The sequence below is a fragment of the Heterocephalus glaber genome, unplaced genomic scaffold (assembly GCF_053883595.1).
Source record: "Heterocephalus glaber isolate CG9 unplaced genomic scaffold, H.glaber_assembly_v1.0 deba00001497, whole genome shotgun sequence".
Taxonomy (NCBI): domain Eukaryota; kingdom Metazoa; phylum Chordata; class Mammalia; order Rodentia; family Bathyergidae; genus Heterocephalus; species Heterocephalus glaber.
The window spans coordinates 45,085,496-45,100,896 of record NW_028258320.1 but is presented as its reverse complement, the minus strand read 5'-3'; the positions used below and the strand labels follow the sequence as shown (position 1 = coordinate 45,100,896).

Sequence of the window (15,401 nt, the reverse complement as noted above, 5' to 3'; positions counted from 1 at the left end):
GTGTGGCCTTTGCCTTGTCTCTCCCCACTGATAGTACTTTAGTAACTGTAGTACAGCATCAAAACCAGGCGATTACCAGGTATAGTGGCACATGTCAGTAATCCCAGCACCCCACTGTGGCAGGAGAATCACAAATTTGAGCTTAGCCTGGGCAATTTAGTAGTTTAGCGAGATCTTGCCTCAAAAAGGATGGGATGTTGCTCAGTGTGAGGGCTCTGGTTCAATCCCCAGTACCACAATAAACAAAGAAAAATCCAAAACAAAACAACTCCAAAATAGACACTGATGTAATTTACAGTCCTAATTCAGATTTTACTGGGTTCTCTATATAATTATTTAAGTATGTGGATGTATATGTGTATCCCTATGCAGTTTTATCTTGTGCACATTTCTGTAATCTCCAAGATGATCAGAAAATACTTGGCTTTTAAACCATTTAGGCAAGCCAGGCCTGTTGGTGCATGCCTGTAATCCCAGCACTTGGGAGGCTGAGGCAGGAGGGTTGCTGTGAGTGCAAGGTCAGCCTGAACTACTTAGTGAGACCTTATCTCAAAAAACAAACAAACAAACAAAAAATCACTTGGGCAAATATATTGAAAATTTTCTTAAAGTCTAAAGAGCAATGCCTTCAGCCTGGTGCAGCCTGATAAGCCTCCAGTTTTCAACCTGTATTCTAATCTAGCCCTTTTTTTTTTATTCAGACAAAATTCACATAATGCAAAATTCAGTTTTACTGTTTTCAAGTAGACAATCTAGTGTTTTCTAGTATGTTCACAAAGTTATGCAAGCATTACCACTGTTTAATTTCAGAGCATTTTTATCACTCTAGAAGTGATAGCCATATCCATTAGCATTCATTCCCTAGACCTTTCTCCTCCTATTCCTTGGGAGTCACTAATCTCTATGGATTTGTCTATTCTGAACATTTCATATAAATGGAGTCATACTGATATAGGAGGAAGAGATGTAATTCCCAAACCTACTAGATACCCAAAATGCGAGTTTGTGTTCTGTAAAATAGAAGAATAAATTCTAGGAACAACGGAGGTTAAGAGTAGGAAAAATTTATTTATTTATTTATTTGGTACCAGGGATCGAACTCGGGACCTTGTGCTTGTGAGGCAGGCGCGCTGGAACGACTGAGCTAAATCCCTGGCCCAGGAAAAATTTATTGAGAGAAAGAAACCTTCTAAGAGAGACAGAAAGGGGACAGGAAAGTGGGTTGTCCACCCACCCCGCTTTTCAAAGATGTTTTATACAGCAAAGCCATGTGGTGAGGTGGGTACAAAGTGGGACAAAACGCTAAGACTTAGTGGAAATTTACAAGGTGTGCATGAGGTGGGACAAAACCATGACCAACCAATAAGATTACAAGTACAGTCAACCAGGTAATATTGATTAAATGGGGATCAAATGGGGAAAAAAAGTCACAAACAAGGAATTTCCCATTTAGAATATCAATCACTGCTATCTATCTCTAGGGGAAGTAGTGCCTCTTCTTTTTTATAATACTAACTAGTGAATGTGCCTCAATTGTTCTCCATGTTGGTTACTTGCTGTATTGGCTACTGGAGGGCTGGCATCTTAAGGGAGGCCCTGTCTAGCTGCCTACAAGAGATGTAATTAACTTACCTATCTACAATAATACAGTGTATGCCCTTTTCTGTCTGACTAGCCCTTTTATCCTACAGGGGAAGAGACCTGGGGCAGAGAAGGAAACTGACAAGCTTATGGTTATACAGCTGAAGAGAGGATGAGTCTATACTTGAACTGGAACTAACACTCTTTGTGCCTCAGCTCTTTGCCTGTCACCATTCAGGTCTCCAGTCTGATGATGATGATGATGATTATGATGACAATGACAATGGCCATAAACTACCCCGAGCTATTCTTTTTATTTGGCTTTTAATATGCTTAGCAACAGAATATTTTCTTTACTTATGCCATGTGTTAATGTTCTTCAAGGATTCTCTGTAGAAAGAGAAATTGTAAAGGAGAAAAAAGGTACAAAATTCAGTTTAGTTCAGTGTATGTTTATTGAATAGCTAGTTTATGCCAGGCTCAGGGCCAACAGAGATGAATTAAATAGAGCATAGACCATCAAGGGACAGTCACTTGGGTGAAACACACAAATGAAAGATAATTTCAGGATATTGAGGGTACATATAATGATTGTGAGGCAGAGAGAAAGTGTAAAAGGGATCTAGCAAGTAAAGAGGCAGCAGAAGGAGGCTTTAAACTGGAGAGGCCTGAACAAATATTTAGACTTTGGGAATGGTGGCCCACAGAGCTGAGTGCTGAGCACATTGGTGGTACTGGGGGTGAAGTGGGGTATTGCAGATTTGGCTCAAGGGGTGACCTTGGATCCGAACCCTGGGGGTCTTGAGGGCCTAGAAGGTCAGATATCCTTGTAGATGTATGAGGCTTTTCACCTGAGGATGGCAAAATTGAAGCAAAGTGGGAGAAGCCCAACTTGGGAAATGAGTCTCCAGGTGAATCCTCAAGTCTGAGCAGTTAGGATAGGCTAGGAAGGATGAGGTGTGATCAAAATATATGTAAATGTTTTAATTTAAAAAAAAAGTATTACAGTAAAAAACACATTGCCATTAATCTTACCCATAATACTCCTACTTGGTTTGAACACACTTATCTCATCGTTTTTGTCACTTTCTGAAGCTGTTCTGAAAGTCCTCTTTTCTGAATGTCTTTATGAGAGGTGATAAAAAATTCAGTGCTGCTGCCAAGTGCCATCCAGTGGAAAGGCAGGCTCATAAAAACACTGTGGTGTGTTCTCATCCACCTTATTCAGTGCCTCTGGCACTGTGATACTTCTGGCTTTTCTGCAAAGTCAGACCATGAAGGATAAACATTTTGAATCAATTCAGGATATTGAGGTAGCCACAACAGCGCAATTGAAGATACTCACAAAGCAGGACTTCCAGAACTGCTTCAGAAAGTGGCAAGAATGATGGGACAAGTATGTTCAAAGGGAGGGGAAATATTTTGAGGGAGATTAATGGCAATTTATCTTTCACTGTAATAATTTTTAAAAAATCTAAATATTCACCACATTTTTAGATCATAACTCTTACAGGAGTAGAATCAGCAAGTAGCAACAGAGTAGAGAAGAATCAAAGCGGGAGACACAAGGAAACCCATTCCACTAACCATGATGAGGTCCCATCACAGAGCATCTTTAGAGTGTTCTCAGCCCTGTTCCCACCTGCCTTCCACCACTTGCTTGTCCGCCCCTACCACACCCCTGCAGCTCATCATCAATTTATTGAGCACTTGTGTGTCAGGAACTATTATGGTGCTGGGTTATAGCAGTGAACAAGGCAGGCAGGATTCCTGTTCCTCTGGAGGAGAATATTGGTAAATAAGATATTATAGATTATAATAGATTCTAGCGGGAAAAGTGGCTTTTGCTGGTGGGAGTGAGGTTAGGTAGTCAGGGCCAAGAGATGATGTATGATTTGAACTTTCAGTGTTGCGATTGCCCCAGAAGTGCAAAAGATAGGCAAAGAGCTTTTTCTGTAGGAAGGGTATACAGTAAATGCAGAGTTTTTGGGGTAAGGAGTCTCTGGCCATCTGCAGGATATGTTTTAGCTTTGTGAACATGTTCTTAGGGTCCCTGAATCAGATAAAATAGGTCTCTGTGGAGACTTGGCCCTACACTGCCTTAGGGTGGGGAAGCAGAGAGGAAAGCATTGGCTTGGAGAGGAAGAATACATATCCTGGAGCAAGGAAGAGTCTGAAGTCATTGTAACTCATTTAAAGTAGGCGTGCTTTATTTCTTTAAAGAGAGCTAAAATCATTTTGCTATTTTTTCATCTGATTTTGTTGTTGAGTTTTGTGTCATTCAGAGAACTTGGAAATATTCATCGTCCTCCTACTGAATCTGTAGAGTAGGTGGGAAAGCTTTAAAAAGCTCCCAGAGACCCACTTTCCTCTGCGTATGAGTGCATTAGGAGGATCGCTGGGCACTGGAATAAGAGGCCACTTCAGCATGCAGCATTATGGAAGGTTCAGTGGAGTTCAAGTCTTGTGAATGTTGGTACTGATTATATCCTCAGTGGATTTGTTCTGGGAAAAAAGGAAGTTGTTTTCAATGTCATTTTGCATATTACAAAGTCATCTTAAAATAACTAACTATGAAACTTAGAAATGAAATAGATCCTTACTCTGATTTGTTTTCTTCCCACGTTGGTCAGTCCTAAGGCCAGTTGGAGATTTGCTCTCTGGATTCTGTTGGTGGAGGAGTTTGAATTTGGGGAAGGAGAAAAGTGAGTCTGCAGTGAGCTCAGAAATGAACTTGGACCTTGGATTTAGAACAAAGGAGAGGAGCCAGGTTTGGGGCTAAGCGGCATAAAATTTTGTATATTCTGAAGGAAACTGAAGAGTTCTAAGGCACTAAATTGGGATACAGTGAACTACAGTCAAACAAAGACTCACTAAAACTTAAAAAATGACAACAAAAAGGCAAAACAAAATGACATGAATGCTTGGCCATCTATAGGTTAGTGGAAAAACAAGGTAAAAATATAAGTGATGTGCTATGAAGGAGAGATGTATGGTGCTATGAGATCATTTAACATGGTAGCTCCTGTTGATCCAGAGCAGGTTGATGTTTGGTAAGAATGAGGATAGCTAAGATAACTTTTGCAAAAGCCAATATAGCTCTGTATTTTGGGGATGGCTTAGAGAAAAGAGCATGTAGATGCAGAAGAGGTTTGGGTTCTTGCATAATTGGCTGCAAGTCTTGTAATATATTTTGGAGCAGGAAGCTAGAGGAATATGATGTTTTATAGGCTATGATACAATAGAACTGGAGGAAAAATGAATCAATCTCTTAAAAATTGAGGGCTACCAGGTCAGGGCAAATCATGGCTTGAGCATTTCCTAGATTTCCTCTCCCACCCATATTCTCAATTTGTATTATGGCTCAAGTGGAAGATCCTTAGGGTTCAGTGACTCCTGAACTTCTCATTTTGCTGAAGTATGAATTGCTGCAGACTTTGCAACCAGGAAGGCTGACCCTATCCAGCTGTGGGTTTCTCTGGTGGTGGCTCTCTGAAGGTCACCAGGTGGCACACCACGGTGGTATCAGGGAAGAGATTTGGCCAGGCTGATCCATTCAGGGAAGCAGCTTATTCTGATCTGTCATCTTTGTGGTACATGGCATTTACTTTGTCATTCTTGATGTGGGATTGCTTGGGCCGTCATGACCACAAAATGGAAATCTGGAAAGAGAAGTGTTCATCTGGCTTGGCTGGTTTCCACATACTGCATCAATCTGCAGTGTCCTGCCCTTTGATGGGCAGGAAGCACTTGGTCAGAGTGCTTGGAGCTGTTCCTCGAAGGCCATTTTAGTGATTGGATGCCCCCAGGTCCTTTGTTCTGCTAAAGGCAGCCTGTATTGGTGTATGAAGTTGCTGCTCTGCTGCTAAGATTGGTTGGCCTCCACAGTGTATCTGGAGGCACTGCCATTGAGTATCCAAAGGATTGTTGCAAAGATGAAGATCCTTTTCACTTATCCAGTTACCATTCTAGCTGCTGGTATTCCGTTTTTATTTATTTAAAACAAAAAGGAGTTAAGTGATAGTTGTCATAATTCGATAGAGTAAGTAATTATACTAAGAATGTAACTCCCCTGAAACCTGTCCTTGAATCTTTCCTGGAGGATCCTTAATTAATGGCCTTAGAGTAGTTTTTCTAGAGCTTCTGAGGCTTCTGGGTGAAATACACCTTCCTGTAACTGGGCATTGTAATCATCTGTGTGAAGCTTTTAACCTATGACAGGGCCTCCAAACCAAAGATTCTGCTTTAATGGGCTTGGGACCTGGGGAATTTGTTTTTACTTCAGTTCTCCAGTTGATTCTAATTTTCAGCCAGATTTGGGAAATTGCCCACCAGTTACTCGTATGAGGAAGTCTTCACACAATTTTGGTGGACTCTGCCACATCATTTGCTCATACTGACTTTGAACCCTGAACTCTCATCATCGCCATGTATTTGGCCTTTACTCCTCTTTAAGCCCCTTTCCCAGTTGTGTTTTTAAACTTCTTTCTCTTGACTCTGCCTCAGCAGAGCAGTGACTCATCTCTTTATTGTATATGAAGAAAACTCCACTTAGGATTTTGATGGGCATATATTCTGGAACATTTTTTCACGAACATTTTACTTGAGGCTTGAATGCATAGTACAGTAGTTTCTAGCCATGGAAATTCAGGTCTTGGGGTGGGGATAGACCGGACAATCTTAGTATGGCACAAGGAGAAATCATTTTTTATTGTCTTCTTATTATGAAAGGCTCAGGGTGTCTATTCTCATGTTTCTTGGGCTCTGTGTACTCTGGGATGACATTGATTGACCTAAGGAGTCATAAGTAGGCATTGCCAGGGAGCAAGGCTGATTAGTGGTATTCATGATATGGGCATTTGGTAAGATACACTTCCAAGAGTGGGCATGCAGCACCATACATAAAGTCCCAGCCGATCCTAGGGCATGTGGCATAAAGCAAGGGATTTTAAAACTCACAAAGTAAAGGTCAGGCATGGTGGCCTGTAATCCCAGCACTGGAGAGGCTGACACAGAAGGATTGCTGGGAGTTTTAAGCCAGCCTGGGCTACATAATGAGTTCAAGGCCAGACTGAATTACATAGTGAGACCCTGTGTCAAAATATGAATAACAACAAAAAGACTCACAAGATAAGAGATTGGGACAGGACCATATTGGAATGGCTGTTCATACTGCCTTGCTTCTGCCTATTTTGTTCCATGACTTGGGATCCTCATTTTCCCTCTACCATCTCTTTCATTCCTGATCAACTCCCATACAAGTTTTAGGATTTCTTCAGGCCTCTGTTCATGCTAGAAAGTGTCCTTTCTCTCTGTTACATTAGGTGTCTTTGCTCAGTGCTCCTGTAACAAATGTGCATACCCAAATCATCGCACTCACTCATTGTTTTGCAAATTGGAGTGTCTGGATGTGTCTTCTTTTCAAGAAGAGCAACTTAAGGGTTTTTCTTCACTTTCGTATCTCCTTCACCTCACATGCTGTCTGGTGTATAATAGGATTCAGTTAATATTTGTTGAGTGAATGAGTCAATTAATTCATTGAAGGGGTGATATAAATAACTGCTACCATCTTAAAATTGAACATTGCTCATTTATTATAGGGCCTGTACCTTATAAGCTTATTTACAGTCCTATTTTTAGGGTATATATGTATTAAGGGAGATTCTTCCTAGCATACAATGTTCCAGGCAGTTCAGTATATTAACTAAGCACTTTTGAATTAGTAGGTGCATGGCATTGGTCAATTAAAAAAAAAATTTGTACTTAAAGCAGGGAAATTATTGAAGTGTCATATTGGGAAATAAACCATGAGGCAATCTGATGTAATTTGTTCTTATACTCTTTCATGACACAAAAGGAGAACAAACATTATAATAGAAAATAGATTGTATTATTCAACTTTGTATCCTTGACTTTAATACTTCTTTTATAGATAAATATTGATTTAAGACACACAAATATGTATATTTATTTATTATATTTATTTTTGGCTTCATAGTATAAGACTACGATGCAATAGATAGTAAAAGAGACCTGGGTTGGCAGTCAAGAGACCTGGGTTCTAAATGAGCTCAGCTTTTAACAAAAGGAGTGGGTAGATCAGTTTCCTGTCTGCATCTAACTCGTGGGAAATTGGAGTGTTGTACATCTTCAGGGGTCACAAGTGTCTACAGAGTAAGGATACTAACTTAAGGTATTCTATGTGCTCTACCATTTTTTCCCCTTAGAACATGGCCCCTTTTTCTTTAGCTTTTTCACTTTCGTTAGAATCATAAGTAGAGGAAGATATTTCAATACTGTAGGAACAAAAATATAAGGGAAATGATAAATGACAACCACAGTTCTTTGTGTTGAGGAAACAGTAGGACATGGTGGGGATGATCATATTTTACAACAGCCAAGCTTGTCTATGAAGGGCAACTGCTACTTAGCACCAGATAGTCTTTATCAGTGTCAGACACTGATATAGGCCATTTCTTTTTGGTACTGGGGCACTCAGGTACTCAGGTACTCAGGACCTTGTGCTTGAGAGGCAGGTGCGGCACCACTGAGCTAAATCCCCCACCCAACAGATTTTTTTTTTTTTTTTTGGTACCAGGGAATGAACTTGGGATCAATCCTGAGCTGCACTTGCAAGGCAAGCACTGGAACTACTGAGCTAAATGCCCGACCCAGATCTGGTTTTTTAATAGAAGCTAGACGTCTGGATTTTTATGTGACTTTTAAGCTTGTGCTTTTTTTAAATGTGATTTTTAAGTCTGGGCTCAGAATTTTTTGGACACATTGCCGCAGATGAAATATCATACCTCTATGAGCTAGATGTGACCCACTGTGGTTTTAATTTGTGGTCCTTATTAAAGATGATATCTGAAGCTACTTTCTGCCCAAGATCCTATAATCCTTGATAGCAGCCATTCTTTCTGGAGTGAGATGGAATCTCAGTGTTGTTTTCATTTGCATCTCTCGAATGACCAGTGATGTTGAACATTTTTTCATATGCTTATTTGCTGCTTTTACTTGTTTGTCTGAGAAATGTCTGTTCATTTCAGATGCCCATTTTTGAATTGGGTCTTTAAATTTGGGAGGTCTGATTTTTTAAGTTCTTTATATATTCTAGGTAGTAGTCCTTTGTCTGAGGAACAGCTGGTAAAAATTTTTTCCTGCATTGTAGGTTGTCTCTTAGCTCTGTTGGTAGTTTCTCTTGCAGTGCTAAAGCTTTTTAATAGGATGAGATCCCAGTTGTTGATTCTCCATGCTAGTTCCCATGCTACTGAGGTTTTGTTCATAAATTCTTTTCCTGTGCCAATGGCTTCAAGAGTTCTACCTAGCTTGTCTTCCAGCAAGTTTAGTGTTTCTATTTTAGAATTTAGATCTTTGATCCATTTCTGTTTTAGTTTAGTGCATGGTGAAAGATATGGTTCTAGTTTTAATCTGTGGCACGTTGAAATCCAGTTTTTCCAGCACCATTTATTAAAGAGGCTATCTCTCCTTCAGTGAGGGTGGTTGGCTCCTTTGTCAAAGATGAGGTGGCTGAAGGATCCTATAATCCTAATGGGGACCATTTCAATGGGTAAACTGAAGATTGCTGTTCTACTCTGAGAAGTAAGAGTGGGAAAGGGAGTTGGACTGGAAGAAGAATGGGGGCTTTGAGCCTAAATGTGGTACTTGGCAATTAGTTTGGGTGGGTTCCTTTGGGGTAAGGCCACAGGATGCTTGTGATTCATGGCAGGTGTTTTGTACATTTGTCATTGCAGGAGTTGGCATCCATTGGATGAGTTTGTGAAACCTCTCTGCCCTGAGCTCCAGGACCAATGTCTCTTCCCACCACCTTAAACTACTGGTAAACATGTGTATTTTTTTCCATTTACTGCAATGAAGGGAACTATTTTTAGGTGACTGTAGAATGTGATTTGCAGAGAACCACACTGTCCTTTCCCTTATAAAAGAAAGGACACTGGGATCGGCCTAGGCATATCTGACTTCTGTCACTTTTACTGTAGAATCTAAAGTAAATTATTTGACCTCTCCTGGTCCCAAACAGAGAAATGTATCTTTTCCTGTTGACATTGCAGAATTGCTTAACTTTGAAGACTAAAAGAGATAATATATTGAAAATGGTTCAAAGGGTATGAAATACTGGCAAAATATAATGGCAAATACTTGGCTCTGAGATGTAGAGCAGGGTACCTCTTCCTGCCACTTTATTAACTTAGCACAGTTTTTAAGCTGGAGTCCCAGCAGTAGGAAGAAATAGCTTCCAAACCAGCTGACTTCAGCAGACCACCAGTTAGGGGCTTCCCACCTTTGTTTTTATAATGTTTGTAGACATCTTCATGTATTAAAGCCATGAGAGAGGGCATCAAAGCAGGGCACTTCTAAGTCAACTAGTATATTAAAATGTGAATATTATTCTCACATACATTATGTTAGAAATGAGAGTTTTAAATACCTATTTTTAGAGATCTCCAGAATATTTCTTCAAGAGATTTTCATTTTTTTGTTCCTATAGCTGCTGTTTTTAAAAAATGAATTAACCACATTTAACAGTTACCTTTGTTTTTATTTGAGATTAGATCATTTTAACAGTTAACAAATTATTTTTGAAGAAATATAATTACTCATCAGAGCATGTAAACATCTTGCTTCTATGGCAATTGAAAGAGGCAAAAGTATGTCCTTAACAAATTGTGTTTAGTTTTAAGTGCGAATAGGTGGAAGGATGATAATACCTTGTTGATGGTGAAAGTCTCATTTGATCTTTGTAAGGGAAGGGCTACCATGAGCTAGGTAATATGACCCATGCCTCTTAATTCCAGCACTTTTTTTTTATAGAGAAAAACTGGCCTGTTTAATGACGAATGCATGTTCAGTTCCCACCATGTGGATCAGGCGCTCTTATGACCCAGTGAGACAAATCCCAGTGCTAAGGTCATTTGGGCAGCTTGCAGGGTACTCTGGTGGTAAGGATAGCAGTCAGTAAGGATAGGTAGGCCTAGAGTTAGGAACCCAACTCAACCACAGAGTTATTGTCCAGACTACTCTAAGGGGGCATGGTGGACATTTTGGATCTCAACCTGGATCCCAACGGATAGGCAGGAAGAACTTTGACTTGTAGATGGTGTTCTCAGGGAAACAGAGTGGTCCATATGACAGGACATTTCATCTATTCAACAGACATTTTTTTTTGGTACCAGAGATCGAACTTGGGACCTTGTGCTTGCAAGACAGGCAGCGGAACCACTGAGCTAAATCCCAGGCCCTTCAACAGACATATGAATGCTTACTTGGTGCCAAGGAACTGCTCTGGGCACTAGAGATTCATTGGCCGGAAGATGGATCGTGTGTCCACGTCTCTTTGGAGCTTAGTTTTTAGTGAGGATAACAAACAAGAATGTGAGCTTTATGGGGACTGGGATCTTTGCTTGTCTCATTCACTGCTGCAGCTCTTAGAATACCTTGCATCTGATGAGTGCTTACCAAGTACTTGTTTATGAATGAAGCAAACAAATAACTGAGTAGGAAGTGTAACTTCAGGTAAGAATAAGTGCTACAGAAAAATAAAACAAGATGAGGAACTAGAGGGGTTGTTTTTGAAATAGTCTGAAAAGAACTGGGGAAGAGTGTTTAGACAAAGGGAACAGTAAGTAAAAAAAAAAAAAGGCGTTTGATGTAGGATGCTCTTGGCATGATAGAGGAAAAGGAAGGGAGCTAGTTTGGCTGGATTTGGACTGAGGTGGTTATAGGGAAGGAGAGTGATATGAAGTGAGATCAGAGTTATAGATGGAGCCAGAGCGTGTAGGCTATGATAAGGAGCAACTTCCATCACCCCCCACCCCAGTACTGGCTATTAAACCAAGTGCCTTCACACTGAGCTACATCCATTTCCTTTTTTTTTTTTTTTTTGGACATCTTTGCAATACATAATGTTTACATTCCTTATGTGGACTTGGTACGTGTACATAACACATCCCAATTACTTTTCTCATCTTCTTTCCCTCCCCTTCCCCTCCTATCCCTCCTTTTGAGACAGGGTTTTGCTAAGTTGCCCAGGCTGGTTTTGAACTTGTGACCCTCAGATCTCAGCCTCCCAGATGCTGGGATTACAGCTTTGCACCACCATGCCAGCTCTTGACTTTACTGTCAAGAGTGACTGGATTCCACTGGAGAAGTTTGAGTACAATTGTTGATGTGATCTTCTTTGTGATTTGAAATCATTCTTCTGGATCTTGAGCGGAGAGTAGACTTTGAGAGTGAGAGGAGAATTGGTGTAACCTATAGCAGGCCCTTGGACCAGTGTAGGCAGGGAATAAGAGCGTGGCCTGGATCAGGGTAGGGATAACGAAATGGCTCAAAATATGTTTTGAAGGTAGAGCCAGCTGGATTATATGTGGGGTTTGAGCAAAGAGAAGAGTCAAAGATGAGTCCAGCTTTTTTGGCTGGGCAATTGATGTTGCCATTTACTGAGGGAACAAAGAGGCCATATGAATTCTGTTTGAGTTTTGTTAAGTTTGTGGTCTCATAGAAATGTAAAGTTTGCTGGGGCTAGAAATGGTATGTTTGAGAGTCATCAGCATATAGATGTTATTTAAAGCTATGCGATTGGATGAGATCATTTAGGGAGAGAAAGGAGGAGATGTGTAGAATTTTGACAGAGAAGAAGGGAAGGAAAGGGTGGATTTTCCTGATAAAATGTCTACTAAGTAATTAGTGAAGACACACACTAATGAATATGTATGATTTCATTTTAGGCAAATATGAATTATACAAAATTAGATAATAATATGATATAAAAGTAGGAACAAGGCCTCACCTTGTAAAAAAATTTGAAAAACTTTGACTCCTCCAAATCAAGAAAATTAGTTTTAGAATTGCATAATTTTAAAACTGGTCAGCTGGATGAATTATAAACTGCATTTGTGCAGTTGGCACGTGTCAGTGCCTTTGGCTGGCAAGCACAAAGACCAGCATCCTTTGCCAATAACCTGTAAACTGCATTGTTCTTTATGGGCTGGAATTTCTACAAGGTATTTTAATGGCTAAGTTTAATTTTCTGTTCATACATTTCAGATTTTTTTCATCCTATAATTATATCATCCAAAAAAGTGCATTAACTAAAGGTTTACTAAGTGAAAAACATGTCCGAAAATTTTGCAGTGAAAGTTAGATGGGATATAATTCTATGAAGAACGCCAAACAGGCACCATGTTTTCATGCTTTGTAGAGGCACAACTTAAGATATATTTAGGATGGCGTCAAAATATCAAGGATGAATGCTGTAAGGTAAAAAGCAGGAAAAAAACCCCCAACCAAACCAAAAACAAAACAAAAAACCCCACAAATACAATGGTGGTTGTAGTAGGTGTATGCATTTCAGGTACCACCCATCGCCCTCAACCACTGTTGATTGATAGGAGAGAATCACACACATTTTCATCTATTTCTAAGCTTCTGGCATAAAATGTAGCTGCTCTATATTGGTTTTGTTCATTTGCCAGACAAATCTCCCTACTGAACTTTCTCTGTTTTCTCACTGGGCCTAACTTTCCCCATTTCAGGCTTCTTGCTTAGTTTCTTTAGTCTTTTTTTTTTTTTAATTGGTACTGGGGATTGAACTCAGGACCTTGTGCTTGAGAGGCAGGTGCACTCGATTTGCCACTGAGCCAAATCTCTGGCCCTAGTTTCTTTAGTCCTGCTGCCTCCAGAAGTCTAGTGTGCTCCTTACCATTATGAGCTCAAAAGCCTGCATATTTCCTTCCTCTAACTGCATTTGTGAACCTTTCAGTTTAGCCCCACCTCCAGGTCTTTTGGAGATCCTCAAGATATCCTTCTTTGGAAACGTTTGACCCCACTCCACCTGGTCTACCCAGGCCTTTTGTGGAAATGATGACAAAAGAATGGGAAACTTGTGCAGCTGTGGAGAGGATGATAAGCACGTTCTAAAATGGGCTATTTCAGATTTCTTGCACAGTAGACAGCCCTGACTTGCTTTTATGTTTTTAAGACTTCTAGTTTTCAGTGAAATATTATGAGTGGTAGTTCTGGAGTATCTACTCTCTGGAAAATGAGCATCAGTTGTGTAATGTTTTGTGTCTATAACCAATGGGTTTATAGTACAATGAAGGTTTCAGTGGAATATTCATGACAGTTGGCATTGCCTCTAGTTTTTTTTTTGTCTTCTTTTCTGACAGAGTAGAAGGTAAATAAAAATTTAAAAGAATGAAACTTATTGGCAATGGGGGAGGATTTCTGATATCTGTTTCCTTCTTCAATGAGTAAATAAAAGAAATTAAAAGAAAAGATGTGACCTTCCCATGTCCCTGGAGAATTAAAGTAAGGGGGCATTTAAAAAATGGTGGCATATTGTGGCAACTTTTAGAGATGGACTAAATGCTCTTTTGTATAAAGGGATATGCATGCATCTTTGGGAGGTCGGGGAGGAATGTTTTGGCTTGTGTCTAGATGTCCCCCCAATGGCTCATGCAGTCTTTTTTTTTTTTCATGCAGTCTTTTTTGGAGGTGGGTGAATCTAGAGCATGTGATGCTAGGATTAAGGGCGTGTGATTACTAAACCACTACAAGTGAGTGATTGGTTTGACATTGCCCTAATCCCCAGAAGTCTGAGTGAGACAAAAGTGGCAAGAAGAAGCTGTTAAATTTCCTTGGTTTTGCTGCTTCTGCTGCCATTAACTGTTGCCCCTCTGCCACCCTGCCTTGGAGCCAACTGATTATGGACTAAAACCTCTACGAACTGTATGCCAAATAAACCCCTTCACCTCTAAAAAAATGGTAGCATACTTTTTAAGTTAAGAAACAAAAAACAAAACAAAACAGAACAGAGGCTGTAGAACAGCTCTTTGGCGTACACACTTGTAGACCATTTCAGGAAGAGATGCTTGAATTAGCAGGCTTGTGGGTAGGACAGTGGTGTGGGAAGAAGATTCACATATTGGATTTGCACTTTTTGAACAGGTAGGAAATTGTGTCATATTTTCTGGCTGTGTATAAAAGCAAGATATTTTGTCTTTTCCATCTACTTGTACTTTAAATTTTTTGTATTGTTTATATATTACTATATTACTTTTATTTATTTATTTATTTATTTTAATTTTTTTTGGTACCAGGGATCGAACTTAGGACCTTGTGCTTGTGAGGCAGGCGGCAGAACCACTGAGCTAAATCCCTGGCCCTACTATATTACTTATAAATGATGATCTAGAAGAGTTTTAAATTCTTTTACCATTTGGAATATAACTCTTCTTGCTAAATGAATGTGAACTTTGATTGAGGTAATTGTTGCTTCACAATGTTCCTTCTCTTTATTTTGCCTGTGACTTCGTGTTCATTGAAATTTAGGACTAAGTTTCTTTAATTTGAGTTGTGTATTTTTGAATGTATGGGAATATGTCAATCAGGCCAATTTCTTTCCTTCTTTCTTTGTTTCTGAAAGAATTTAAGGCTGTTTCTGGTCAGTATTTTATTCAGCTGCTTTATACAAATAAGGATTTAGTTGCCATGAGCAGATCCGCAAATTAGGCCATTTCTTTCTTTCTTTTTTTGGTACCAGGGATCGAACTTGGGGCCTTGCACTTTCAAGGCAGGTGACGGAACCACTGAACGCGTATTTCACTGCTGCTCTTTAGAGCAGTCATATCACATTGTGGAACAGAACATGAGATTTGGAACCTATTGTGGTCCATAGTTTCTAACCTCAGAGTTTGGGCAAATTAAAAACAACCCAAACTCAGATTCCTTGTCTTAAGAAATACTCAAAGTAGAATTTGTATGAATTGTTAATGGGCATAGTGCCCTTTGTCACACTG

At 39.8% G+C, this 15,401-nt stretch overlaps 1 protein-coding gene across 47 annotated transcripts in view; it reads left to right on the top strand.

Annotated features, from left to right (window-relative positions):
• Sorbs1 (sorbin and SH3 domain containing 1) overlaps positions 1-15,401 on the top strand; it is a 227,839-nt gene that overhangs the window by 55,845 nt on the left and 156,593 nt on the right. For 6 of the 47 annotated variants that reach the window (XM_087184994.1, XM_087184975.1, XM_087184962.1 and 3 more), the window contains one exon: positions 9,336-9,421. The exons of the other annotated variants lie outside the window; for them this stretch is intronic. The gene's annotated coding sequence lies outside the window, so the exon portion shown is untranslated. The remainder of the gene's footprint in view (positions 1-9,335; positions 9,422-15,401) is intronic. 47 annotated transcript variants of the gene reach the window in all.